Below are 27,882 nucleotides of genomic sequence, written 5' to 3'. Positions count from 1 at the left end.
GCAATTACTAACCGAGGTTATACATTTTTTTATTCTAACATCTCTCCTCCATTTTTGTCAGGGTATTGGCATTTGAGCTATCTCATTTACTTTCAGTTGAGATTTGTCAAATCATGATACACTTTGGGAAGGTATTTTATTGTTCTATTTAATGTCAGACACTTATTTTTGTAGTTTTCAGAGCAAAAAGTCCAGAGAACTCATTGTCCTGCTGTAATAGTATCTGTTAATGTCTAAAGTCTATCTATCTATTTATCAAAAAATAGCATACAAGGCTCCTGGGGTATTCCCCCACTGTCAAGTTTTCTATTGGTGGTACTTTAGGCAGTTTTAATCCTGGGCATGAAAGCAAAATTCCATAATTTTTTTAAAAAAAGGCATATACAGTATTATATCTCTGCCAAGGTTTGCAAAGTGAAAATACAGAGCTCTTCATAGCTCTGCTAAAGAGCAAATAAGCAGCCCCTGTTATCACATGCTCTATTTTTTAAAGCATGTTATATTAGAGATTATCTAGAAAGGTGGTAGCTGGGGCAGATGATCACATCAGTGATCCATATTTTAAGATCCCTATTTCCAACATACTCCATCATCATGGTGAGCTATGAAAGTATTTTGTAAGACATTAATAATTCTTTACAGATAATACAAATAGTCACAGAAAATAGACAAGCAAAGGAGATATGTTTCATATTAATTCCAAAGTTAGAAATCAGGCAAGCATAAGCAAGAAAAGACAAAACAACGACCTTCCCAGCTCAGCCTTTTGTTCCTCTTAACTAAAGATGTCATTCTGCAAGACTGTGTTTCTGTGCTGTTCCTTTGCACTGAAGAAAGAAAACTGCCCTTTTTTTGTGCATCATCATCTGGAACTGGTGCTGGAAGAAGACACTAGCCCTGAAAGCTGCACTCTGGGGCCACAGAATTGCCTCTAACACAGGCAGGGCAGAAGATGTCAGGTTTCAAAATCAAGCAGCACTAGCTGCCACCACCATCTGACATTTGAATGGGATCCCAACCTATTTCCAGCTGGTATGAACACTGAGCTTAATCCTCACAAGATTTTATTATTTTGGTACTCTCACTGACATCAGTGAAACTGGCCTTTTGTTAACAATTTTTCTAGTTTCTAGCAAGAGATGACTTGGAGATAAATTGAAACAAAATGGCAAAAGGCAAGACTGTTGCCAGACTACTGTAACTTTGATACTGATTGGAATAAATAATGGAAAAACAGCCTATATGCCTTCAGGAAGTTGAGAACCACAGTACTGGATGTGTAACTTCTATATCTCTGGCATTTTAAGAGAGAAAAGCTTTTAATTTCCTGTTGGTCCCATGTTTGAACAGAGTTTTTGGCATTCATCCAGCACAAATTTAAGGAGTTAGCAGCAAAACCTAGGTGCAAGTCTAAATTTTACTCCCTGGTTTGTACTGGTACATGTTACAAACATGGCAATAGGGAAACTGGACTACAGCTGTTAACAGGTTGTGCTCTTGTCTTCAGTTTTCAGATACCTGGTTAATTTGGGTATTTCCATATTATGAGGGTCAGGTGAGCTAATGTTGAATGCCAATATGTTTCTGCTTATTACTTTGGTGCTTTTGTTCTCTTGCAGTTTTTGTTATAGTTCAGTTTGATTTGATTTTATAACAAGAGGCACAGCTGTATATTAAGTGTTTTGTAACAAGTTGCTCCAAGAAACACATTTCTTGACCCACTACCTCAATTTAGCATCTTTCTTAAGACAAATTTGCAATTTGGGAATGGCAGAAGATGAAGAGAGAGAGGTGCTAGCACAAAGGATTTCATCTGAACACTTCTCATTCCAGCACATTTCAGGGAGAAACTGCTAAAAGGAACTGGCTCTTCTAATACACTCCTTATCGTGAAACCACAAAGACAGACTGGAATGAATTTTTAACTTCTGTAGTGATAACATTTGCCCCATCTCTTCTATCCTCATGGATATCCTGGGAAATGGATCCTGGATGCAACACACAACATTGGTTGCCAATTACTGCTTCACAGACCAGCATCGAGCTGGTAGCAGGAAGCGACAGAACCTCCTGGCATTTACTGCTTCAAAAGGTGCCCATGCACAGAGATGGCACCTGGGACCAGAGGGATGGGCTGTTCAGCACAGGAGGCATTAGGCATTGAGGCACTCAGGCATGGACAGGTTCTTCCAGCCAAGTGGAAAGAGTCATTAAAGACTAACCAGCCTACAAAAATTGTTTATGGTTTAACTGTAATGGTAAACAATTTATAAACCACTGAAACAAGGTTTGTCAAATTAATTCATAAGACAACCGCTTGGTTTTTTCAAAGTAATTGAGCAATTTTTGAATCTCCTCGTTTCTCCAACTTTCAGAACAGATTGTGTTATTTGGTTTGTTTGTTTGGAAGTTTGTTTTTTTTTTCTTTTTGATAGCAGCACCAACACCACTCATCCCAGCTTCCTGCATGCTCTAGGATTCATACACAACATAATCCTAGACAATATGCCACTACACCCTCTGTGGAAGGAGTCTACAAAAACTCTTAATTGGCTGAAAATCATAAAGGTCTTCAATACAAGCAATGATGACAAACGAAAATAAATTCTTTACAATGCTTTAGTATTCCTGTTCTTATATCCTTCTTCTTTTCTTTGATAATGTCCCCATCTATTCCCCTTCAAACTCAAGTTAAAGCACAGAACCTTTTCTTTTTATGGGTTTGCTTTTTGCTTTTCCAACCACTGTACCATTGTACCCTTTTCTCTGTAACTTTTATTGGAGATTTATAAATCTTTCTTAAGGATCTCCTTGTCCTAGACTTGAGCTCAGTGAAAAGTGCTTTTTTGACTTAAACAACCTCTTCCACTTTTGCCCATTTAAGCACACTCACCTTTCTGCTTTCCTTCTTGCACTTTGCAATACCATGTCTCTGGTATGTGTAAGAAGTCTTTGTGAACCTTTCAATTTTGTCACCTGAATTTTATGATCTTTCTTGTATTATCTTTCTTTCCTTCCTTTCTTTTCTTTAAGCCAAAATAAAATAGTCTACCACTATGAAACTGTTCTGGTATTCAGAAACATCAGAAGTATTCTTGAAGCAATTCTTAAACACTGCAGTGTGGCTTGGGCCAAAGAGCAGTTCTTTAAAGGCATATCATAAATGAAAACACTCTCCATAATAAATGCTATTTGCACAACCACTTGACTTCTTCCTTCCAGCCATTCACTAATGAAAACAATAATATTTCCAATTTAACAAAATAAATAAATAAATATAGGTGCAACTTCTAGTTTCTGGCGATATTTCCATTCTTACTAAATCATATTAAAGGAATGTACTGAAATGCAGTGTGATGAATTCATTTTCATGAAAACACGGATGAGGACAATGAATCTGGTAGGAGAAGATGCCAGCATCTTTATACACAACATCCTTGAAAACCTATCTCTTCTCATTCTGTACCAGATACAAATTCTGCATTGAAATGGCTTAACCCAAGGTGCTATTAGTTTTGGAATTGAAACTAGATTACTACTTTTTCAAATTATACTTAGATACAAAAAAATCTTACGTATGGTTCCTAATCATGGACTCCAATATAACATTGCTAAAGAAAGCTATAACTTTTATTGCTCTCCCTTCAAACCTTTTCCCAAGAGGCAGCCCACACATCCGATCCCGATATTTTTCACTTGTGATTCTGGATACATGCAACAATTGTCTGGGAAATATTGCAAGGTCCCTTTACACAGGGTGAATTGGGTAAAGACTGAAAATAAGTGGTGCCAATCCCTTATCCATCTGGTTTATGACTGTTCCAGATGGAAGGAAGCTATTAGAACACCACTCTTAACTCCCAGCAAAGGCGGAATATAGTCTCCAAATTAATGATTTACCATATGAGCGACCTAAGCTTCGTCAGAAGGCCAAGAAAGTATTTGGCCCACTCAAAAATTTTCATATCCATCTTGCAACAGAAAAGACCAGATTAACAGTTCCTGAAATTTTTGTTGCAGAAGAAGCTAGGACGCCTTGACAATGGCTGACAAAAGCAGGACAGAAGTCAGCCCTTCCAGTCTTACGCAAGCTGAAAATGCAGCTCTTCAGCCTACAACATACTGTAGGACAACCATCCTCTCCTGTGGCCAAGTTTCCAATTCAATAATGCAGGGGCAGGCTCTGACATCCAGGTTTGCTGGAAATGAGAAAAGCTACCAAAATGAATTACTTTCATTTCCATTCCACCTAATGTTGTGCAACTCGTGTGGACAAGCAATGTAACCACAAAGCAATGGAAGCAGTCACTGGGGGGTGACCAGGGGACCCCCAAGCTGCTGGGGCAGCTGAATGGCAGGGCAGGGCTCAGCACACAAAGGCACGGATGAACAGGAGGAACCCAAAGCTTCGAGTGACACCTAAAGGCAGCTGGAATAATAGAGACCTTTAAAGAGGTCTTTGAAAGTGGAATGTGGAGCGGGGATAGCAGGGGTACAGAAAAGGCATTGCTGAGGATTTTTCTCTTCGTTAAATGAAGTAAAATACAGCCCTCGCTCATTATGGAGGCAGGCAGCCTCGCCAGGCTGATACATCTCATCAGCCTATTAATAAAGCTCTGCTCGAATCTAGTTTCACAAGGCAACCCATCAGAGTCTGTGCTTCCAACGTGTGCTACAGACACAGGGCTATGGAAAATCTCACCCTCCAGAGAGACCTGAGTGAGGCAGTCTTTTTCATTAATACCAAGTCTGCACAATGAATCAACAACAGATTCAATAAGGCCAGGAAGAGCAAAAATAGAGCTTCTGACCAAATAAAAGACATGTAATGAGATCAGAGTGAATTTAATGGGAACCTCTATTCCACTGAATAGGCAAGGTCCCAGACATCCTCCTTCCTGGGTCTCAGGAGCTAAGCCAATAGACTTCAAGTTGCATCATTAAGTTCAAAATCAGACGAACTGTAATTGAAATAAAAGTCTTATTTTTGGCTTGTTGATCAAAATGGAGCTCAGATGTGCCTGAGGGCATGATTTTCATCAGGACCTCAATGCAGTCCTTGATTTCCCAAGCACTGCACCTGCAATGAATCATGGGCTCAACTAGTAGCATATTAATACCCAGTTACCTGGTGTGCAGGTGGAAATAGAAAATGCAATATTTAAATGCTTTAAAAGCACCTGCCATTTATAATGAACACAATTCTTTCCAGGCACAAAATTGCATCTTAACACACATATGCCATTACTGAAAATCATGCCCTGTGATTTTGAAATACTATATTCACATTTGTGCCTACATCCTGATAGCCTTTCATTTCCCCTCCCTCCAATAATTAGTCTAAAAGACCCTCTTCCTGACTAAGGAAGTATGTAGAGTCTCCATTTAGTGTTCATAGCAGATCCCTGAACCTTGTGGGAGAGTATCACAAAGCACACGAGAGCCAAGCAATGATCCTACACTGCAGCTCATCGTCAAAGACCACTAGTTCAAAACAGCATGTGGGCCCTCCTTTAATATGGGATACAGCAGGTGATGGAGGACTGAGAGAAATGAAAAATCTCATTCTCATGGGTGAAAGGACAGCCTGTCATCTGTTCAATTTTCCCCACACATGAGTAGGTAATAAATACCAATTAGCATCCATTGTCCTAATGTCTTGAAGCCTGGCCTCCAACTTGGTGTCACACACAGATTCAGCAAATCCTGTGAGATATTGTGGTACCTAGGCAGAAGGTAATTTGGGAGTTTGGAGATCTGGGGCAACAAATGAAAGAAATAAATGGCTTCTATGTTTCCCTTGTTTCCTGCAGAAGAAAGCATCTGCATCAAAATGAGTTTAAACATAAGGGAATACATTCTCAATGTGTTGCACAGGGATTTATCCACATGACTCCCATTGATGTTTATGGGAAATGAGTGGCTAAATCCCCATGTAATAGGTTGAAATTTTAGCCCAAGGAGACTGACTGTGGAGGAACTCATCAAGGTCTCTGCTTACAAAAATTGTGAGCATATCAACCATTCTCAAATGCCATCTCTTTTTGCTGGTATATAATCTAGTGGACCCCTTGAAAGGGACCAGTGAAATTAACTCTGTAAAAGGTTACTGAGAAACCTATAAAACTGCTCTACAATGAAGTGCATGAATATGATCTGTGGGTGCAAGGGCATGTCAGAGGATGACTTTTGTCTTGATCATGTTGCTTTTTACAAGCTTATACTGTCCTGGAAGTCAACAAGGGGTTATTGAATAATTTAATGCTTCAGACTTCAGCAACAAAAGGTATGTAGCAGCCTGGACATCCTACTACAAAATGCATCAAGAAGAGCTTCTAACCACTGTTAATCTCAGTAGGTTGCAAGAAAACAAGGAAGATGCTAAATCCCTTGGCTGTTCTCCTGCCTTAAGGAAGATGGAGATAAGCATCAGATTAAAGTGAGAGAATCTCTTCTGTCTTCCAATTACACAGATACAGGCCTACTGCAAGCCAGAAAATTTTCAGTAGCCAAAATTTACAACCAAATTGGCTATATGAATATCAGATTAGAGGTTTAACCAGAAAATACATGTCTAATTCTTTCCTCAACTGCATGACAGCTACTGTTCAGGGTAAATTAGCAAAGGACTAGCCTATTCTTGACTAAAATATAAAGTCAGAGAGCTCTGTGACACCTGCATCCTTTCTGCAGCAATGCCAATGGAATTCTGCAGATATTTCCCCTCCCTGCCCTCCTGTCTGCCCACATCCAATAGGGTTTTATGGAGATAATATGGACAAAAATGAAGGGTTTTAACATAGCAGACTAATAGATTTTATTCTATCATCCAAGTGCGAGTTTAAAGGAAAACTAGTTCAAGTACGTTCTTATAGAAAGCAGGTTCTTCACAGATTTGCAGTCAGAAAAATGATTGTTGCTTGTCTTTAGTTTTTTTATATAGCCACTAAAACCCCCTTCCTAGAGTGGCAAGTATTCATGATTATTAACATAGACTTGAGAAATCTCTGAAGGTTGTGATTACACAATAGATTTTTTTTTTTAACAATTATAAGCCATCAGTCAGTGTCAGTCCATGAAGTTTGAGCAATACACACCTATTCTTCTCTGGCCATCACACTACAATTTCAGAAGATAAACTGTATTCCTCTGTGCATTTCAACTCTGAAATACACTATATGTGAAAATTAATCTGGCAGACTTTTCTGAAATCACAGGCTTCTGAGATGAGCAAATGGGTACAGTTTTCTTTTAACTGTTTTTTGAACCCCATGTGTTGAGAGAAAACAACAGAATGGAAATTGCTCATCAAAATGTTAACTTGTGGCACGGCAGAGCCCCAAGCAGGTGTGTGGCATGCCGTTCCCCGTGCTGACATGCCTACCACATGGCACCCACTTCTGCCACCTCCGTCCTTCCCTCTGGAATTCCTCCTCCTGCGAGCGCTGAAACGTGGCTTGACTCTGAGTTGCACAGAAGTGATGTGACCTTTCAGAACACAGGCACTTTGGGAAAACCTTCCTTTAGGATAATCTGCCATGGAATAATCCTTTGGATTAACTGAGGCAGCCATGGATCTCCCAGCCTAAACAGAACTGTCTCAGTGAATGTGTTTGCTGTTAGAAGCACAGCTAGTCAGGAAAAGAACATGATCTCGCTAATTCAAGGGGAACAGCGAGGAGGCTGACCTATCACAAATAACTGAATTTTTCAAATTAACAAGCAGTTCAACAGACAATACAAAATATAAATAAATAAAGTGTCACAGAGCATACTTTGTTCATTTATTTTGACAACTCCTTAGGTTTAAATTGTGAAAATACTTTGCAGTGTACAAGTAAATGTGCTATGATGAACTTTCTAAAAATAATGAAGGCTTCATCATCTTTGAATGAATGTTTATCCCTGTAGCTTATAGCTGGAACTGAAAGCGAATGGAGAAATTACTGTACAAAAGTGGCTTTTTTAGAGAAATTATGAGAGCAGAAATGGTCTTTTTGACTTGTTCTTCATTCTTCACAGTGTGGTGTGTATTTCAACATCACAGACCTCAAGAAGCCAAAAGCTATTCTGTGTCCCTTGGATTCTTTAACTCTCTGCTAAACCTTGGGGGAGGCTCACTCAGATGTCACCAAAATCTCTAATGAGGAACACAGTATTGTGTGTCCTGGTATCTTATCCACCCCTATTTGCCTTGTGTAGCCTTGCCAGATTTTCACAATCGGATATGCTAAATTTCACATACTTGCTCACAACCAGGTTTTGGATAAAGAAATTGATTTGAAATAAAACTGCCCATGGGCCTAGAATAAAATTTCACTTGCTCCAGAATTCCACATTTCTAAACATACTACCCACAATTTTAGAACTCACTTTTGAAATATAAGCTTAAGGGTATAAAGTGTTTATCTTCACACTTTATTTTCACCCCTCTTAAAATGCAAGAAAATGTTCTATTTTTCTAAGGCATAAAGACAATGTATCTCCATAAACGAAAGAGCTATACTCTTCTTCCAGCCCCATCTTTGTCTTTTTCTCCCACAAAATACAATGGAAGCAGAGGATACCTTATTGATGTTATTTGGAAAGATGCTGTAAAATCAGTGCTATGTAAATAGTTGTCTCACGGCTTAAACTATCCAGGAATTTTAAGAAAATCTGGATAATGTCAACTGGCTGCAAGAAAATCTGTGGGCTACAGCCTCCCTTCTTTGGTGGCCCTGGTATATTTGCTGAATTCATGTTTTCTCTTAGTTGTCAGTATGAACAACTACTGTTTCAGGTGGCAAAGAAGAGTTATCATGGCAGGGCACACATGTGTGACACTCTTTCCAAATCTTCAAGAGTCAAAAAAAAAAAAAAAAAGAGTTTGGAGCAAAAATCCTCACAGATTCTGCCTCTAAAGAAATATGAACTCTCAACTGTTTCAGCCACTGGGTTCCAGCAACTGCTGTTTATTCCTTTCACCCACAGAGTGAGAACTGAATAATAAAAGGCTAAGAGATGGAGTTTTGTGAGTGAGATGGTTTGAATCAAAGAATTACACTGAATGTAAACAGACTAGAGATGAAGAGGGGAGTTGGTGGGACAACTTATGCTGATAGAATGTTTATTTACCACAGTACAGGGCAGACTGAACAGGCAGCTGTCAGGGGAAGCATTCATTGATGGGACTGGGCTGGAGAATGGTAGAGGGCCCGATCCAAATTTACTAGGAAAAGCATTTCTAGTACAATATAATGCAGCAGTAACCATTGTTATAACAGTTATTACAGAGTTAGTGTAGTTTGCTACTCAGATGTGACAGTATTAAGAGGTGAAAAAGGGGCAGTTCTTGCTGCATGGACAGCACTGATAGGATTTTCGAGTTTGCCATTTTCCTGTGGCCAGAGAGGTAAATGACTCAGAGACATAGCTTGATTTCAGCCATGGGATGGCAAAGGGAAAACCAAGTCATAGCTCTGTAGATACTCAGTTGCTCCACTGGCGGCCTCAGCCTTTCCCTTCTTCTCAGGATGGAATTTTTTATGAAAGCTCTGAGCTTTGACTTCATTCTTAGTGGCTGAATTTGTGTCCAAATGCCTCTTTTCTGCCTGCTTAGGCTAGGTGGGGGAGGTATTGCCCTAGAGGATCATGCTGTTTGAGGACAATAAACAGCTCTAAAAATTCATTACTTTCTTTAACCCCCACCTTCTCATTATCATTTTGCAGTGATAAATACAAAGTACAGCTAAGCAGTGAAAATAGAAGATGTGAAATACCCATGACAAAATACAGCAGCATTAAAATGACACTTCCACTGCCTTTACTTGGAACAGCAGTTAGCTGACATGACAGAAATCATAAAACTGAAAAGCAAGTATTTTCAGCAAAAAAAGGGTGACTTGATAATTTTTGAAGATTATTCATAGCCTTCACTGTAGAACCATAGTACCTCAGTGGAGAACCAAAGTCCCCAGGATTTGTTAGGATACATCCTGTGTGGCTATCAGGATGGGTACCAACATCATACTGCCAGTTGAGCTGCATTAGGAGCCATATGATGCCCCGTGGTCTAACAGCAGGGTATGCAATGCAGATCAACCATTCCTAAATTTGGTGGGCATGATCTTCTCAGGGCAAAGCTCACTCACACACACAGCATTATCCAAGACAAAGCTCAAGAGTATTTTCTTGATTTGATCTATGACTTTTTAAAGAGAGATGTGTCCTTAGAGGAAATGTTGGGATGAAAATGTTTAAGTATTATTCAGTACATTCCTGAAATTTTCCAGTGCTGCTCTTATTCAGGATTAAGTTCTACTTTATTGTGTTGTACCAACAAACAAACAACAAATCCAACCCCAAGGCATTTAGTCTTAATCCACTGGATTTTTACTGCACTACTGCTTAAGTGGGAACAGACCTCAAATGCTGCTACTCCTTTTCTGAAGGCAGAAGACCGTAGCACTTGAGCTCAGAAGCTTGACCATTAATCGTTTGTATTGCAGAGCCTATGACATACTTAAGTAGCTGAGCACAACAATAAACACAATAGCCAGTTCATTAAATCATTCTTTGTTAAGACTTTCCAAAGCTTTGGGCTTAAGCCTCTTAAAATTGAAATCATTATGCTATTTTTTTTTAACAAATGAGCAAACATAACTCACATAAAAAGGGGAAAACACAACAGAGTCTTTGATGTATGCATCATCACTGTGATGTCTTACTGAGATTAAACTATATGTCTAACACCGCTAAGAGGTTTCAACAGCTCTTTCCAAGGAGAAGCTGAAATCAGGAAGGGCTATAAAGTGCTGCCGTTGCTGTCACCTCTCCTGCAACAGCTTTCCTTGGCCTGTCACATCATGAGAGAGGCTATCAATAAACTTTGTAGAGTGGTGTTTGTGGTCCCTCTTGTGTCTGTAAGTTCCTGTCAAAACCCTGACTTGTTGACGCACCCTGACAGGCTCTGAGGATGACTAGAAATGACAAAAGGTGGAAGCAGGAATGGAGGTTTGCTGCCTTGGGCGAGTTTGTTCTTTTAACACCATGTACTAATATTCAGGCTTAGAAAAACAGCCAAACTATTCACAGCCATGAGGTATTAGGCAGGCATTTTACACAAGTCTATTTAGATATGGATAAAATACCTTAATAAAATGCTACTGTGATGAGTGCACCAAGTTATGCTCCTTTTAAAATGAAATCATAAACCTCACCCTTTCCTTTGCTACAGAGCTCTGGCTGCCTACAGCTTGTTTCTTCTCTCTGTGCCAACATTGCAGCCACAATGAAAAAGAACTCGGTTTACCTTTCTCCACAAAACAATCCTGCACCTTTACTCACATCATATACCATGTGCAGAATCTCTGCCTTTCCCATCCTGTAAACACTGTTAGTATGTGAAATCACACACTATTTGCATGAGAACATATTCTAAGGAAAGCAGAAGAGATATGCAGAGCTAAGCAAAGACTAAAAAGAAGAAATTACCATTTCCCCCCCACTGTTGCTACTATCTGCTTTTTCTCTTCCCTTACTTGTGATGGTTGTGACCTTTGTTGTCAGGACCATGTCGGACTAGGGGCCAGCCTCTGATGGGTGCTGAGTGCTCCCTGGTTCTGATGGGTTACTCAAAGCTTCTAGGGCCTACTTTCCATTCCACAGGTATCCCTAAGCAGTTTCAGCCTGGGGAGTGTTGCTTACAGGCTTGAGAAGTGACATGTTCCTCTCTGGGAACAATAAAGACAAACAATAATGGGTGTGTTGAACATCCTACTCTATCAGGCCATTTTTTAATTGCTTTTTCACATTTTCATCATTTCTTACAATTGTTGCCAATATAAATTTCAAGACAGAGCTTACCCTGATATGGAAGTTACAGAATCATAGCCAAGGATTCTTTCTCTGTGAATTACCAGCCCCCAAGGCAGTTCTTCCTGACAAGATGAGGGTGAAGAAAAAAGGTGGGAGGGGGAGGAGGCAAAGCCCAGCTTCATTTTTCCCATGTAAGATACCTCAGCCTGAGCATAGGGCTGTAAACTACCTGCCTAGGACAGCTGTGGTCTCAGACCTAAGACCAGAGTCTCCTTTCTGTGCAGACACAAAGCACTTACAGCTTTAAAATACATGTATAAATGAATTGAGAGTTAAAAACTACTAGAGAATACTCCATGGGATTATCTGTACTATCAAGACAGGAAAACTTTGCAGATGCTACTGTCTCTCTAGAGAATAAATGCTTGCATTTTAATATTCTCAGCAGCTGGTTCCTGTTGAATGCCATCAGGATGATTCAGCCACCCACCAGGAACACCAGTAGCAAGTGCACACACAGACAAATCTGCAAAACTTTCTGCTCCTGATGCCACTGTTGTTATTTTGGCAGAGTCTGATCTGCGTTAGCTGTTCTTCATTACTACCAGCGGCAGGTTTAACTTCACCCCAGGATGGTGAAAGAAAAACAACTAGTCCCTGGGGCTGCCCTAATCAATCCAACTGTCTGCTTCCTATCAGTAGTGCTTCCCACAATCCACATCATTAGCAGCTTACTCTGTGGTTACCTCACTCACTTTCAGCCTTGCCACAAGTCACATGTGCCCTGAGAGCTCAAAGTGATGGCCCAGGCAGTCTGATATCCTTCCCCCTACTGCGGTCCACATCTGATGAAAGGGACACAACCTTGTAACACACTCGGTTTCTGCATGAGACTCAACTGCAATAGATTACTTCCTCACCCCTGCTGATGAACAATTTATGTCTAAAAATACAAGGTCTGCTATCTCTCCCCATTTAAAAAGAAAAAAAAAATCAACCTCAGTGATGTTCTGTCTGTGGTCTGTGGACCACTTCCAGGTGTTTTATGGAGGTACGTCTGTCTAGCAGCAATAATGAGGCATTTACTTTTCCTCAAGCGGCAATGCTTCCTGACAGTTGTTGACTGGGTCAAATCACTCAATGCTTCCTCTAATCCTACTGGGACAAATTTCTGCCTCACTTTTGTCTGGCACTTCTTGGAAGTAGAGTAAACTGTGATGCCAATCTGCAGAGCCCTACCTGGAGAGGCAAAACACCAGAGAAGACAGAACTAAAGAGCACAGTCACTCCTGCAAACTTGTGGACCCATGACTACAGATCTTGCAGTAGAGAAAGAGTCTCTCAGTGGTAACTCATGTGATGACTGACAGCCAGAGAGTGAAAATAAACAGCTCAAATGCAAAATGGTGGGAAAGTAACAGAACAGCTGCATCCATCTGGTGAATAACACCCACTTAAGTTTTCCTCCTTAATGCTACTGCCATTTCACTTGGCTTAATAGGAAAGATGCTACAGGTGGACAACAATGCTGTATCAACATCTATTCTAAAATTATGGGGTTTAATTCCATCATTACAGAGGATACTAATTTCAGCATTATTCAGTGTTTTGAAAAAAAAATCATGCTTTCAACATGGAGATAAATATTAGCACTGACAAAATCAGTGGTGTCTTGGCCTTCCAACAGGAATGACCTCAAATACTGGTGCCATACATATAGATAACTCCTCAAGTAGTCTGTCAGAAAAATGTTAGAAATTTAGGTTTATCACCTGTGCCAAGTTATCCTGACATGGAAAACAAGCCAAAATAGATAAGTCAGAAATTGTTCATTCGGTAAGTGACAGAAACATTACGAACACAAGTGTTCTCGTGTCAGATCCCTGATGTACCCATACAGCTTGTGACACCTACTGCTGACTGCAGTGATATTCATCCTGGTTAGAAGAGATGCTATAATATTCCTTACTTGCTTTACTAAGAATATCTTCAAGGACTGGTATAATTTCCAGAATCCAGAGTCATCCCTACCATGATCTCAAATCAACGAAGTTATGGAACCACCACTTGTTCTCTCTAATGAGTGAACAGTTAAGTGCCATTCAGAGTCAGCCAGGAGTGTACATGAATATGGAAAAGAGAGACAGGAGGGCAGCAGAAACTGAGAGAATAATCTTTCATACCAAATTAAAAACAAAATAAAACAATTAATGAAAATTTTAACGGCCTGCCCAGTTTCCTGGTAAAGGGAAACTTTTCTCATGTAAAAAACAAGAATTAAAATTCACAGAAAGCAAAATCACTGAAAAATGGGGATTTAATTTTATTAAACAATAAAAACCAGTGTTTTGCATTTTTTTTTCTCCTTTGAAAAACGAATGAGAGGAAGGAGAAAGAGAATATTTAAATTTTTGTTACTTTTCTTTTCTTTTTTTTTTTCCCAATCAATATTGAGGTTTTTTGACCAGTTCTTCCAGTAAGCTGTCTCACTGGATGCAATGTGGCAACAAGGATCTGTAACCGATTGTGGTTTCAGGGCTGAGAATGCATTGGATTGCCTTCTCTGTTATTTTAGCCCCAAAGTATATTTTAAATAGTCTTAAAGAGAATGAAAATTCTTCTCATACCAGTGACAGGGAGAAATGGCTTTAGAAAGGACTTTCATGTTTCTAACAGTTTTTGGCTTTTGTCCTTTTGAATATTTTTTTCTTTGCTTGCACAGATGCAACAGAATAGCCTTTTTAAAAAAGAATATGGAATACGACACTCAGTAATCCATCCATCAACAAGAATATCCAGATATGTGTTTCTTTCAAGCAGTGAGTGTCATGGCATTTCCTTCCATGCACTTTGTTCACATTGGAGACAAGTCAACCTCACAAAACCAGTTTGAAAGGGCAGCTTTTTTTTTTTTTTAAGATATTTTAAAAAGGATGCTATTGTCCTCTAAAGTGAGTCTGAATGATCCAGACTGGCCCCATTTCAGTGCTTGGCCTACAATCGCCATTTTTGAAATCATCATTTCTCTTACTCTATTTTGCCAGATTGGTTAGGACCAGTCATGTATTTTCACAAGCAAATCAATGTCCTTCAGAAAAATATTTTTTCTTTCTTAATAAAAACTAACTAGACTTTTACCTTGGCCAGAGGATTTTATCAAGTTTTAAGAGGAAAACATTAATATCTTCCAAGCATGAAACCCTCATTACACTCACACTCAATAATAAGCATTACCAGAGATATTTCACAGGTGAAGGACGACAGGACAGAAATGCTACAATATTTGAAGATGCAAGAATTCTTCATACTGAACTGTGTGAAATCCAGAGACAACCTTGCTAATTGCACCTAATTATTTTGTAAGCATTTCAGAGGCCATGCTCATGCCATCTTCTCAGCTGCCCCTGAGAAAGGAAACCATCAGCTGGTTTTAGAATTGGCTGGAGTAATTTGAAGCCAGGGGGCTAAGTGACCTGTTCCAGGCTGCACCATGAGTGGGCAGCAGGTGAGGAATGATTCCATTCCATGGTGTTCCAGCCACCAGAGCAAAGAGAGGTGCTGCTCTGGAGAGGGCTGGAAGAGAAACAACCGGAGAAAACGAACAGTACACTTACCGTAATAAAGTTTTACCCTATTCTTTGTTCCTTTGTTGGTAGGGAAGAAAAAAAAAGAAGCAAAAGCTATGTGTGTCAGAAGAGTTTCTCTTGCCTAATTAGGCCTCCCTTTCGTTATGCCCTGAACATTGGAGTTTTAATCTTGAGCACAGAGAGGCCTTGGGCAGAAAATTTGGCCAGTCTTTTTCACAAAGTTTGAATGTGTTCAGACCTTTCAAAACTGTACCAACCCCTCTCTAACCTTCAGATTAAGTAGTGCATTTTCAATGCCATAATGAGCTAAACCCCTGGCCTCCTGTGAGATGGGAAAGTACCCGCTGCTTGAGAAGCCCTAATCCAAGGTGAATTATTGCTACTTTTTGTTACATTCTTAACATACTCTGATATTTTACCATTTGTTTTGACCTTATTGACCACTGCAGACTAAATTTGTTTCTTTTTCCTGTCTTTAATGGCTTTATGATATTTCTTTTCTTACATTACTTTCTATGTGTATTCTCAAGACCTTTTCTCTTTTGTTCCCATCTCTTTCCCTCTTTATAACTGGATCTTTGACTTTAGCCACATATTTCTTTCACTTCTGCCTATATATTCAAGTACAAAAAGAAACCCACTCTGCATACTGTTTCTCTTCTCTATTCACCCACTTCTTCTGCCACCAGTACCTCCTCACCTCTCACTTTAAATTCCATTACTCACATCCCCATTCCCTCTAACTGTATTCTGGGTGTCAAATATTTACACTTGTTAGCCAGACCAGCAAAGTTTATTAATCCAAGCATGGGGAGAAGATTTCTGACAGTAGAGGGCTCCTTAATACATCAGACAAAGGCATAGCTGAAGTTAAGTCAAATTCAGACTCAAAACAAGTAGAACAGACTTTAAAATCTTCAGAATAATTGTCTTAAATATGTGGTCATTCCTGATAACCACATATCCTGATTAGTTAAAAGCTTTAGGATTATCTGTTTCTCTGAAAGGTATGTTCCAGCTCAGCAGAACAAAAGTGCTTCCAGAAATTCAGTAGGCTTTATCTCGTAAAAGTAACTGGTTACCACTATTGGAAGTGCCCTTCCTGCCTGACCATCTTCAGAGATAAAAAGACATCAGTGTCCAGTCTGTCACAGAGTCTTCCTGGCAGCGTCCCTGTTTTTCCACCTGCTAGCAGCCATTGGATAATTTGGGACAATTCTTTCCCTCTTCAGCTACAAAGCTATTTCCCCCTGTTTGCAGGGCTTACCCCGTCTCAAGCCAGGGCATCACAGCTCTTTTAAAAAGGGTGACTGTGAGGATCTGAATGGACTAGCTAGTATTCCCCTAGCAGCCACCTGTACACTGAGAGAAAAAGCAACTTCTACTTTTCAAAAGCCTTTTCTCATTTTAAAACTCCAGTCCCCACCCCAGCTCCTGCTCAGGGCTTTTCCAGACTGCCTCCAGTACACCTGCCTAGTTCTCCTTGGCTCACTGAGGTCCTCAGAAGCATCACTAAGAGCCCAAGATGAATACATTTTTCCGACTACATGTTCAAAGGACCGTAGCAGCCACAGAGCTATTAGGCCCAAGATACATAAAGTTATCAAGCAATCAATTTACTTTAAATTACCATTTGGATATTTATGTTCTTAATCATATCAATGAGAATATACAGTCATGTCTTAACTGAAGTACAACTGACAGACATGGAACCAATCAGCATTGAATACATGGATTTTTCAAGGTCTGTTTAAATTCAGTCTAAGCTGTGGGTTTATGGCATCGCAAAAATTTACTGAAAAAACATGAGTTAATATTTGTCCAGTTCTTTCACATGAGAAGTGCTGTTACTGTTGTCAAAAAGTCTACTGTGGGCTTAAGTAGCTGTGAGAATGCAAAACAGTTTAAAATTTGAATAGCTTTCGTAACTAATAGCAAGTAGGCAATATAACAGATGGCGACTCACATGAAAGATAAACCACATCTTAATAACAATAACTTACATTCAGAGGGGTAGTGTTTCCTAGTGCTCAGAGCATGAGACTGAGAACCAGGGTTCCCAAATTATTCTTCTGGCTCTGCCATTGATTTGGTGTGTGCATTTAGAAAAGTCACTTAAACATTTCTGTGCCTCAGTTTCCTCATCTGCAAAACAGAGATAGTTCTTACAAACATTACCAGACCATTGAGGGGAAGAGATCCAAGCTGTCAGATTTTATAACAAGCATTTTAGACAAATGAAGGTATGCAAGAGAGATGTCGACTGTTGTCATTGTTGAGTCAGTCATTGATCAAATTGCCAAGTGATTACTTTGAGCTAATACAACTGTCCCAAGAGTGGGAGGTGGCAGCTGCCTAACTGTGCTCCATAACCCTATGGTGTGGTTGAGGTCTGGAACTGAACATTGCTCTGCACAACCAACACTTCAGAGGGAATCCAAGGAGGCCAAATACAATTGCCTTCACTGAAATTTAGCCAGGACATTGTGCAATCTTTAGCAGCAATATGAATCTCTATTTCTATATCTCTGATAAAAAGGAGCACCTTAAGCTCTCCAGGTTTCTGTCATCATTAGTTGGCAGATTACTTCCTTTCAATCAGAAACAAGATTGCTTCTCACTCACTGACTTTGCTGGGTGCAGTTCTAGAGTTTCACAAAGGTTCTCCAAAGCAAGCACCAGAAAAGTCTTATGGTGTCTGACATGAGCATGATACAAAATGAATAGGCTGAAAATCAATGCTCCCCTTAACATTTTACTATATATGTTCTTTTGATGTAGTAGTAGTTGTTATTTTTGTGTTTATGAGGGATGGAAGTTTTAACTGTATGAGTAGTAGAGACTACTTAGAGAGGGTCAATTTTTTCCTGAGAATTCAATGAAAATAGAAGTTAAAGAATTGGATCAGGATGTTAAAAATGATTACAGGGAGGAAGGTTCCTTGTAGGGTACACCCAGGTGCTTCAGCAGTGTGCAGGCAATGGCACAAACTAAAGCCTGAAACCAGCTTGGTGGCTTCTCTCATTAGCAGGGATGTCTGCCTCAGATCTGCCCTGCTTAGCAATCTCAAGCTGTACAAGGTTATTGTGGCACTGATAATTTTCTGTGCCTTCTGAAAATTGTGGGGATATATTTCAACAAGAAAAAAAAGGATTATCTATCTATCTATATCTATCTATCTATCTATCTATCTATCTATCTATCTATCTATCTATCTATCTGTCTATCTATCTATCTATCTATCTATCTCAGTTAATCTCACTGAAGAAGACTCTGGAATCTTCATTTCAAAGAGCTTTCACTGGTATTTCCTGATTCTCCAGCCAAAGAAATTATTACTAAACCCTTTTCTCTGGGAGCACAGAACAAAAATTATTTCTCACGCTGGCTTGATGGGATATGTAGTTGAGATTAGCAGGTCAAAGAGTTTCAGGAGTCCTATTCAGAGGACTGCCTAAAGAATATTCCATGTAACTAACTTAAATGCTCTCCAGATGGTCAAAACTGAAAAGGCCATCTGAGCAAAAATCAAGTTTTGGAAAGTGCCATGAGAAATTTTAGCCAGAGGATGTGGATTCTGCTTGTGCTGGCTTCAATGGAAACAGACTCACTCTAAATATTAAATTTTTTTGTTTATTTTATACCCTTAATTTCTTAAAAGAAATGTCTGGAAATTCCATGTTGTTATTTTCAAAAGTGATGAACTCAAATCACAAAATCTGGATCTGTATGCCTAGCAGTGCCAGAAGTTCAGGAGAGTTTGGACCAAGAAGGCTGGCTCAGGCAAGTGTTGAGTGTTTTCCCAGGATTTTTTGAAGGCCAAGACAAGGGTTTCAAAGAGGAGAGAGGCATGTGCAACATGGCAGAGTTACAAAAAAACATTGCTTGGAATTTCCTGGGTTTTGTGAGATTAAAATTGTGAGTCTAATTAGTTTAAGGAAATTAGCTCTTTATAATTTTCATTTTGTATTGAAGAAGTAAGAAAAATTAAAAATAGAAAGAGAATGGAAAAATTAATGGGTTTCAGTAATTAGTTAATCAGAAAATGCTCCTGTCTTAGTGTGGCTGCCCAACACATTAAAAAAGAAAAAAGAAAAAAAAAGTAACCATGACTTTCCTCATACTTTCCAAAATAGTATAATCTTCACCTCTGAGCTTGGAACAACTACTTGACATTTCAACTCAGCTCATTTTCTAGTGGTAAGCCGCTGAAATTGGTGTTTAGGTTGAAATACCATCTCACCATAACATTAATACAGACACAGAACAAATACATATATCCTGGCAAAAAATAAGCCAGAATTTGTTGGTCCTACTGGCCACATCACATTTACATGACTTGCATACACTAGTGAAATGTTAAATGGAAGGGAAACCTCTTCCGAGAGCAGACCTTTTCACCAAGTGCTGAACTGGGGATCTCTGACATCTGAAAGCAGCAGGACAACTTATTACGCTGTAGGAAAACACATTTCTCTTGACAGTGGTGATCCAGTCTGAGGCCTCACAAGCCACACACTGGTGCACTAAAGAGACATGTGTTAGACAAGCTGTTTTGTCCCTTGGCTATCACCCTCCCGAGCGCTGAACAGATCTGGATTGGGCTGGCTTAGAAAAAAAGTCAGATGAAAGCAGTGAAGTTAAGCCAAGTCAAAACACAACTTTGGTGCAATTCCACCAAGTCCAAGTTATGCTAACAAAACTTCAGCAGCGGAGAGCCTGTCCTCCTCTGCCCAGCCCAGAGCACCACTTTCAGGCATTAGCTGCAGCACGCGGCTTTCAGCTCTCTGCACCTCTTTGCTGTATTTATTTTGTGAGGTAGCTAAATACATCTTTTGTAATTATTTAAGCTTGTAACATCTTTGAAATGAAAGAATCCACTCTGCAGAGATGATGTTGAAGAAGTCTGAAGAGCGTGGGGTTTTTTTCCCTATAAATAAGGATGCTGAGCAACAATCCATTGAAATGGCCAAAAACTTGAAAGAAGCCTTTTAATTCCCACTTACATTGCTCTCAAACTTCAGCTTTATCGTGGAGCTGTTTACTGATTGTCAAGTGAACTAAATTCATGGGTGGCTACCAGAATGAGCTGACAAACAAATACAATACCCACAGCAAGGACTGCTCAGAGCACTGGAGCACGCGTAGAGTACCAGGGAACATCATGTACCGTGCACGCAGAGCACACAATTCTTAAACATTCGTAACACTTACTTCAAAACCAGATTTCTTCCAACAAAGTCTGTAATTGCTTCCTCAGGAGCATGAACGTGCCTAAGCATGAAACGTTTCAGTGAAGCTGGTTTTAAGTTGGTCAAGGAAGAGAGAAAAGGAAAGAAGCCTGAAAATGTTGCCTCTCGTTAAAGAGTCTCTTATTCCTCATTGGGACAACTGGCAAAAATGAAAGAAAAAGAAACGGTGTGCTGTTGAGAGCGAAGCAGACACTGGTATTTATCTGGAGGAACTGGAGGCATATGCAAATAAAGTTTCAGACTTCAGGAGTCATCTCAACTCAGCTCTAGCACCTCCACTAAAGCGAGTGCACCCTGCAGGCTCCAGAGGGACGCTGTGCTGTGCAAGCACACACTGGGGTTTCTGGTTTCCAACACTGATTCAAGGGGATCACTCTAAATCCTGATCTTCTAGCTCTGTTTTTCATTACCTTTTCTCAGGAAAACCTGCACTGACTTCAGTGGGAAGGTGTCTTAGATGAGAAGTAAGAAACATCACCAACTAGCCAGGCAACTTCAATTTACACATCTACAGTACAGCTGAAATGCAGTTGTTTCTGGATTCTTAACAAAAAACCCTCTGGTCTGTATTTGCCTCACTTACAAGATTGCTTTTGTACACTGGCCTAAGTATACACTGGAGAGGAAGGGCTAAAACTTACAGTTCTTCAGCTGTGTTAATAGGAATATCAGCCCAAAATGCATATAAATCACACCCCAAAATCTGTCCATACTTTTCCCCGCAGCGTGGCGATCGGCCCGCACACAGTCACTGCTGAACAGCACAACTTGGTAGAAGACTGGCTGGCCAAAGCACCTACCTCTGACAGAAAGTATCAGTAACTCCTTTGTGTCTCTACAGAGCAAACAGGATTTCGGCTTTGCTGATCTTACCAAATTCAGACAAATAAAACACCAAGTTCCATAAAAATACAGCAATAATTACAGGAGGAGCAAAGTTGTGAAAAAAGCTCATTTACTGGTTTGCTTGACAAAGTGTATTATGATTCAGGTTGCAAAGAACTGAAGCAAACGAACAAAAACCCGAACACTTTAAATTCCTCCGATAAAACTTAAATCTCCTTCCTTCAAAACCTCTCATTTTGGAATATTTAAAGGATTTTCCTTCCCCCCCAACTTTAAAAACCAATTCTTAACAATTCTCAACAGAAATCCTTAGTTCACAAAGAGAAATGAAAACATTGCATAGGAAAGTATCAAAACAAAACATTACCTCTCTTTTGGAAAGACAGATCTGTTTCCTTGCAACGATTTAGTAAATTTGATTACAATTCAGTGTTTCTGTTGACATGACTTATCATTTTCAGACAAAAAAGTTTTGCAGCGGTGTTTGTCTAAATAATGCAGTACTTAAGACAGCACAAACAGGGAAAAATATCATCTTAACTAAATGTGACCCGGTATCAGAAATGCTGCTGCCACAAGGCTACTTTGCTACACACCTTCAATTGTTAGCTGCTGTCTGGCTCCCCCCATCCTATTATTAGGCACCAGAGTTCTGATGCAGGAAACTTTTATGGGCGGCGTACACAAAGCGTGTCTAATTTCTAACTCGCACTTCATCCTCTCTTCCTCCAGCACAATGTTTCATTTTCTCACAGCCCTAACTTCCCCCATTTGCTCACCTAAATGCAGAAAACCCCAGTATAGGGACCGCTGCCTGGCGGCTTTTCAAACTCGGTGTGGAGAAGGTGCCCAAATGAAATAAATAAACAAACAGAGGGAAGTTTATGAAAGTGAAAGGAATGGCACGGAGCGGCAGCAGGCAGCTCTGTACTCCTCCTTAGACTGACACAGGTGTATCCCAACTTCACCCATGCAGGCAGGAGACACAGGGAGACACGTACGGGTACAGACGGACACACCGAGAAGTGCCAGAAAGGGCACAGGAAGAAGCAAAAGAGAGAAATAAAGCCGAAAGGTGTTATTTATTTTTACAACTCGACAATGAACTTCAATTTTGGCAGAGGATTAAAAACAGCCCTGGGAAATGATTAAGTTTTTTTTTTTTCTTTTCTATAAAGCTTCAGCACAAAAAGAGAGATTATAAAGGGGATACGCTCACACGAGCACACATAAAATAGGGGGGAACTAAGGAGAAGGAAATGAAAGGAAAAGAAAACAAACAGCCTCCTAACAGGCCCATACTGCTAACGGGAGTCCAAATAAAGAGTCATATGATATCTGATAGTGCAGGACACGTCGCCAGGAGCTGGAGCGGATTGCCTGCAGGAAGAAAGAGCCAGTGTGTTACTGCTCAAAGAGCTTTTCTTTCCCCATTTTCTAAATTTTTTTTCCCCCTCTCTCTCTTTTCTCCTGTACTGTGAATGTGTTAGTCTCAGGTCAGGTCCACGGAGTCCCCAAAAGACAGCTATCATCCTTCTCCCTACTTCTGGATGCAGTGACAGCCACTGGAAGATGCCTTCTAGTTGAGACTGCGGGGGGGCTAAATCTAGGTTTCAGCTCTGTTCTGACCTCTCTCGTATATTACCATCTCCAGCGTTGCAGATACAAAAATCTCACAAAAAAATTGTTAGATTAAAAAAAAAAATAAAGAGGGGATGGAGAGGTCAGATGGGGGGAGAAGAAAGAACATTTAGGCAGAAAAAACTCGAGACTGCTTATCCTATGGAAAACTTCAAAGGCCAAGTCTCATTTCTGCTCTCTTTTGCTTACTTTTCCTGTGATTTTTTTTTCTTTTTTGGAGAGAGCAAGAGACGAAAGTCACAGAAAATATTCAGACCATGAAAAACATTAGGAGTTGGGAAAACTCTCTGGAGGAATGAGGAAAGCAACGATTTTAAGTAAAAGAAAGGCATTTGGAATTAGCCAAAAGTTTTTCTATTTGTTATGGTAGTCCATCCCTCTCGGCCAAACATTCCACATTAAACTGGGGAACCCACTAAGTACTTTTAGCTTGGCATCACTACTGCTGCTGCCCATGGAAAGGCAGAACACCTGGGTTACCTGCAGCAAGGGAACCTGTACTCGGCGTGGGGGACTTCAGCCTGTGATGAGTCCCCAGCTTCTGCTGGGAGAGCTGTGCCCACCGCAGCCTTGGAGAGGGAAGAGTCCCAGCTAATGAAGCTGTGGGGATGCAAGCCCTCAGTCTAGATACTGGTATGAAAACAAAACTGTGTTTTAACTGGTGGTTTCACTTGTCATAGACAGTTTCCCTGTTCCCCAGTTTCTGCACGGGACAGGCTGTATCCTGCAGGATGTTTTGGCACTGTAGGGTGCTGGGATTTCTAAAGCGGTGCAAGCAGAGCCCAAGGATGGATTTTTTTCCTCCCTCTCATCATATGAGGAAATGTAAATGGACTAATTCCCTGTGTACACTTACACAATGCATAGGTGTTGCTTAAAAGCAGTGTTAAAAACAGATATGTGATGCCTACGAAGCTGTAACAGACAACCTCTTCTGAGGAAAACCTGCAGCATGAAAATAAAAATCAAGGTATTGTAGTAGTAGTGCAGCCAGAAAGAGCATCGTAACTCTCTAATTATTTTATCTAGTTTTTTGTTTTTTGTGCTGAGGATTTTTAGCGGTGATATAACATGCGGTTTCCTCTCTTGTTTTCTGTACCTCTGCTATATGATGCTGCTCTTAGATTGTCAATTTGTCAAAGCCAGGAAAATACAAATCAATATAGGAAGGAAGGCAGAATTTGGCTAAAGAAGGCACTTCCTTAAGCTACTGAATTTGCAACAGTATATATTCTCAAACATTCTAAGCACTGCACAGGAGATGCTGTAGAGAAGATCCTGTGTGCTATACACTATATGCAACAAAATTAAAATCAAACATCTCCTTAAACGTGATGTGCTATTCCCTTGTAAATGACATGTGCCTTTTTCACGTACAAATAGACAAAGAGTGTATCTATAAGAAACACATTCAGAAGAACAAAAAATCCACAGTGCAAAAAAGTATATCCTGAAACCCTCAATCTGGGGCTCAACTGAAGAAGTAAACTCAGAAGGTGAAATGGAGCCATTTAAAAGAAGGTCCCGCCTAACAAGAGGAACAAGGAAACAAACAAATAAACAAAAAAATATCCCTGAGCTCCTACTAATCATTTGAGCTGCCAATGAGAGGTGACTTTTAGACAGATGGTCAGGGGAAAGCTGGGTCCGTGGACACAGACGTTAGTGCCCCATCTGTATTTTAGGATCCTAGCTTCAACAAGCCATTACCAACTTTTTTTTCTAAGTGACAGAAAGTGAAAGATTTCTGTTCCCGCTAATTTGCTTCTTTTTTACCGAAACCACCCCACTTCCCTCTTTTTTTTTCTCCCGGTAAAAATTTGTTGGTTGATTTTTTAAGTAAACAGAAACTATTTGCAGTATAACTTTTATGCCAAAAAAAAAGCAAAAAAAAAAAAAAAAAAAAAGATGCTAGGTAAGTTGGCAAAACAGCAATTTGAATTTAAAGAGATAGTTTAAAAAAGGGAGAAAAGAACAACATACCAAACTCACTTCTTCTTGTCCCCCTTCCATTCCTGTTCTTATTATTTCCAAATTATAATTTGGAGGTAAGGGAACTGCATTTCCTTTCAATCTATTTTGTTGCTGCCACACATTCTGTGCTTTGCTTCTCTCTCATTCTTTTTAGGAGGGGGAAAAAAATCCCTAATAAAAATAGAAAAACATATCTCAGGCGTTAAGCTCGCTCTCCCCCTTCCTTTGTAAAGAACTCTTTGTTCTCTAGTGAAAATGCTGAAAAAAATCCCCGGGCTCCCTGAAACAAGTGCAAAACACTTAGAGGCTTTTGGGCTGGCGAGGAGCCAGAAACCCTCCCGCTGTCTGGTTAGGAAGAGAGGAAAGAGAGAGAGAGGAGAGAGAGGGAAAAAATTGGAGCTTCCTTTAATAGACATAGGAAGCAGGTCCTTTTTTTTTTTTTCCCCCTTTTTCTTTTTTTCAAAACTGGCGGTCAAGCGTTAAGTAACTCCCGGTCTAAATCCACCTGCTGGAAATGAACTTGGGTAACCCCCCCCAGGGGTGCACAAAGAGGAGACACAGTAACACACTCCCGGCTCTTCTCCCACCCGCCCCCTCCCCGCTGCCCTGCTTCCATTCTCCCTGCTCCCAGCACACAAATGCCCACAGCTCGCACTCCCCCTGCCACCACCAACCACCGTACCAAAATAAACGCTCGCTCCATCTACTTAAAGAGCAGAGACGGCTGAGGGGGTGGGGGGAAAGAAGGAAAGAAAAAAAAAAAACCCACAAACAACCAAAAAAAAAGGGGGGGGTAAAGCGCTTTTTTCCATCTCGGTTGCGACAGTGATAAGGGGTAGGGAACATCTCATACCTGGTGTGAATGCTAATCAGCCAGGAGTTCTCCTTTTTTCCCAAGACAGGGAACTGTTTCCTTCCAAATTTATTAGAACCTCCTCCACTGCCTCTTTGAAAAACCTTCTTTGTCACCCTCTTCCCAAGTCCTGATACTTCTTTAAAAAAAAAAAAATGGCTTCGGAGCTCCTTCTATTCTTGATATTGATTCTCTCTCTCTCTCCCCCTCTCTCTCTCTCTCTCTCTTTCTCCCTCTCTCTTTCTCTCCCCCCCACCCCTCCTCCTTTCTCCTGTCTCTGTCTCTTCTGAGTGGTCTATTGATAAGTCCCTAGAGGCACTGGGTCAGCCTGCCCGTAGGAAACCAGACACAATGCACAAATCTCCGAGTGCCATTCTGCCATCAGCAAGCAGACCACGTTTAGGAGAGAGAAAAAAAAAAAACACACACACACACACAGTAGAGCAAAAGACAGAGAGAGAGAGAGAGAGAGAGAGAGAGAGGGAGAGAGGGAGAGAGAGGGAGAGTGTGAGAAAAAGACTGATTGGAACAGGAGGGAGGGAGGGAGGGAGGGAGCGAGAGAGCGAGGGAGAGAGAGCGACACTGCCAGTCAGGTTAATCATCCCTACTTTAATTAGCTGTTCGGCTTAGACATAAAACAATTGAATTTGAATGATCTGTCAGTGGGCTCGGCTGAACCAAAGGGGAAATGCGAATATTACAAAAAAGACTGTTGGTGTATTCAGATAAGCTCACAGGGAAAATCCTCAAAGGATAACTATTAAAACTTACCACCAAACAAAAAGTAAGATTCAAATGGCATTATACAGAGGCCATCTCCAAAAAGCTGGGAGATCCCTTCCCTTCTCTTTTTTACACATCACTGCAGCTTTTGCTGAAATAAACACCTGCACCTTCTCACAGTCTTCAAAGACTACCTGTCCTGTGGGGTGGGGAAGGGAGTGCAGGTTTGCCTGCTACCTTGGCTCCCTTAAGGCAAGACCATGCTGCCCTTCAGTCAAATTTTCCTGATGGATCACCGGAATGTTATGATTCTGGAACTGCACAAGCTCTGGGAGCACATCCTTGCCATGCATGTCTGCACAAACACAGACAAATTGAGCACCGACAGGGTACAGACAGAGATGTTGTGAAAAGGCAGTGCTAGGTATTGGGGTAAGATAAGTCTCAGGCACCAAGGAGGTGGAGAAATTATCCCCCCAAATAGGTGGCAAAGGAATCTATTTCTTCTACTCTGGGCTGCAAAATGAAGTACAGTTCAAATGGATGGTTCCTGGTGATACCCAGCGCAGTGGCAGCACTGTGTAGCAGGCAAAGCAGAGATTTATGACACTTGTGCAAAGTCTGCTTCTTAAAAGGTGTGGGCCAGTCGGCCTCTCCCTCTGAGAAGGAAGGCAGCAGATAACACCCTGCTCTGGGAGGCAGCTGTCAGCATGTTCAGCCCCTGGACATCACACCCCTGCCCTGCCAGAACTTTCCCTTGTCAGATGGAAGGGACCTGCTTTGGGTTTCAGGACACTGAATGTCCCCTCATCGGGGGCTCAGATGTCCCCTCCTGAGCAAACAGCACCGAGGCAGGTGTTTGAATTTATTGTGCAAGGCAGGTATATTCTCTGTGTTTGAAATACATTTTCTGTATTTCATACAGGGCTGCAGCTACAACAGCAAATCCATAATTCCTGATCAGCTCCGTGAACATCTGCTGTATATAAACTTTCAAATGGACATGACTAACCTGCCAGTGCCACTCAAAAGCATGGCAAGAAAGTAGAGAAAGGACTCACAATGAAGCTGACTGCTGGCCTTTCAGAGGGAGTGCTGGGATTCTCTCCTCACTCTGTATTTTAGGTACAAATGCTTAAGGAAGGAAGAAACAAAAGACAGAAGTTCTATCAATGTCTCTATATTAATTTTATCATTTTTTTGACAT

The 27,882-nt window shown here is 40.6% G+C and overlaps 1 protein-coding gene across 9 annotated transcripts in view; it reads right to left on the bottom strand.

Moving 5' to 3' along the window:
- ZBTB20 (zinc finger and BTB domain containing 20) overlaps nt 1-27,882 on the bottom strand; it is a 445,196-nt gene that overhangs the window by 64,767 nt on the left and 352,547 nt on the right. Inside the window, exons 1-2 of one of the 9 annotated variants that reach the window (XM_030956351.1) lie at nt 25,953-26,130; nt 25,109-25,270 (exon numbers count right to left, since the gene is read on the bottom strand). The exons of 6 other annotated variants lie outside the window; for them this stretch is intronic. The gene's annotated coding sequence lies outside the window, so the exon portion shown is untranslated. Of the gene's footprint in view, nt 1-25,108; nt 25,352-25,952; nt 26,131-27,882 lie in introns of those variants that run through there. 2 more of the 9 variants (XM_030956186.1, XM_030956270.1) reach the window with 2 other exon arrangements.

Source organism: Camarhynchus parvulus, chromosome 1, assembly GCF_901933205.1.
Source record: "Camarhynchus parvulus chromosome 1, STF_HiC, whole genome shotgun sequence".
Taxonomy (NCBI): Eukaryota; Metazoa; Chordata; class Aves; order Passeriformes; family Thraupidae; genus Camarhynchus; species Camarhynchus parvulus.
The sequence above is the reverse complement of the archived record's forward strand: the minus strand, read 5'-3'. Positions and strand labels throughout refer to the sequence as shown.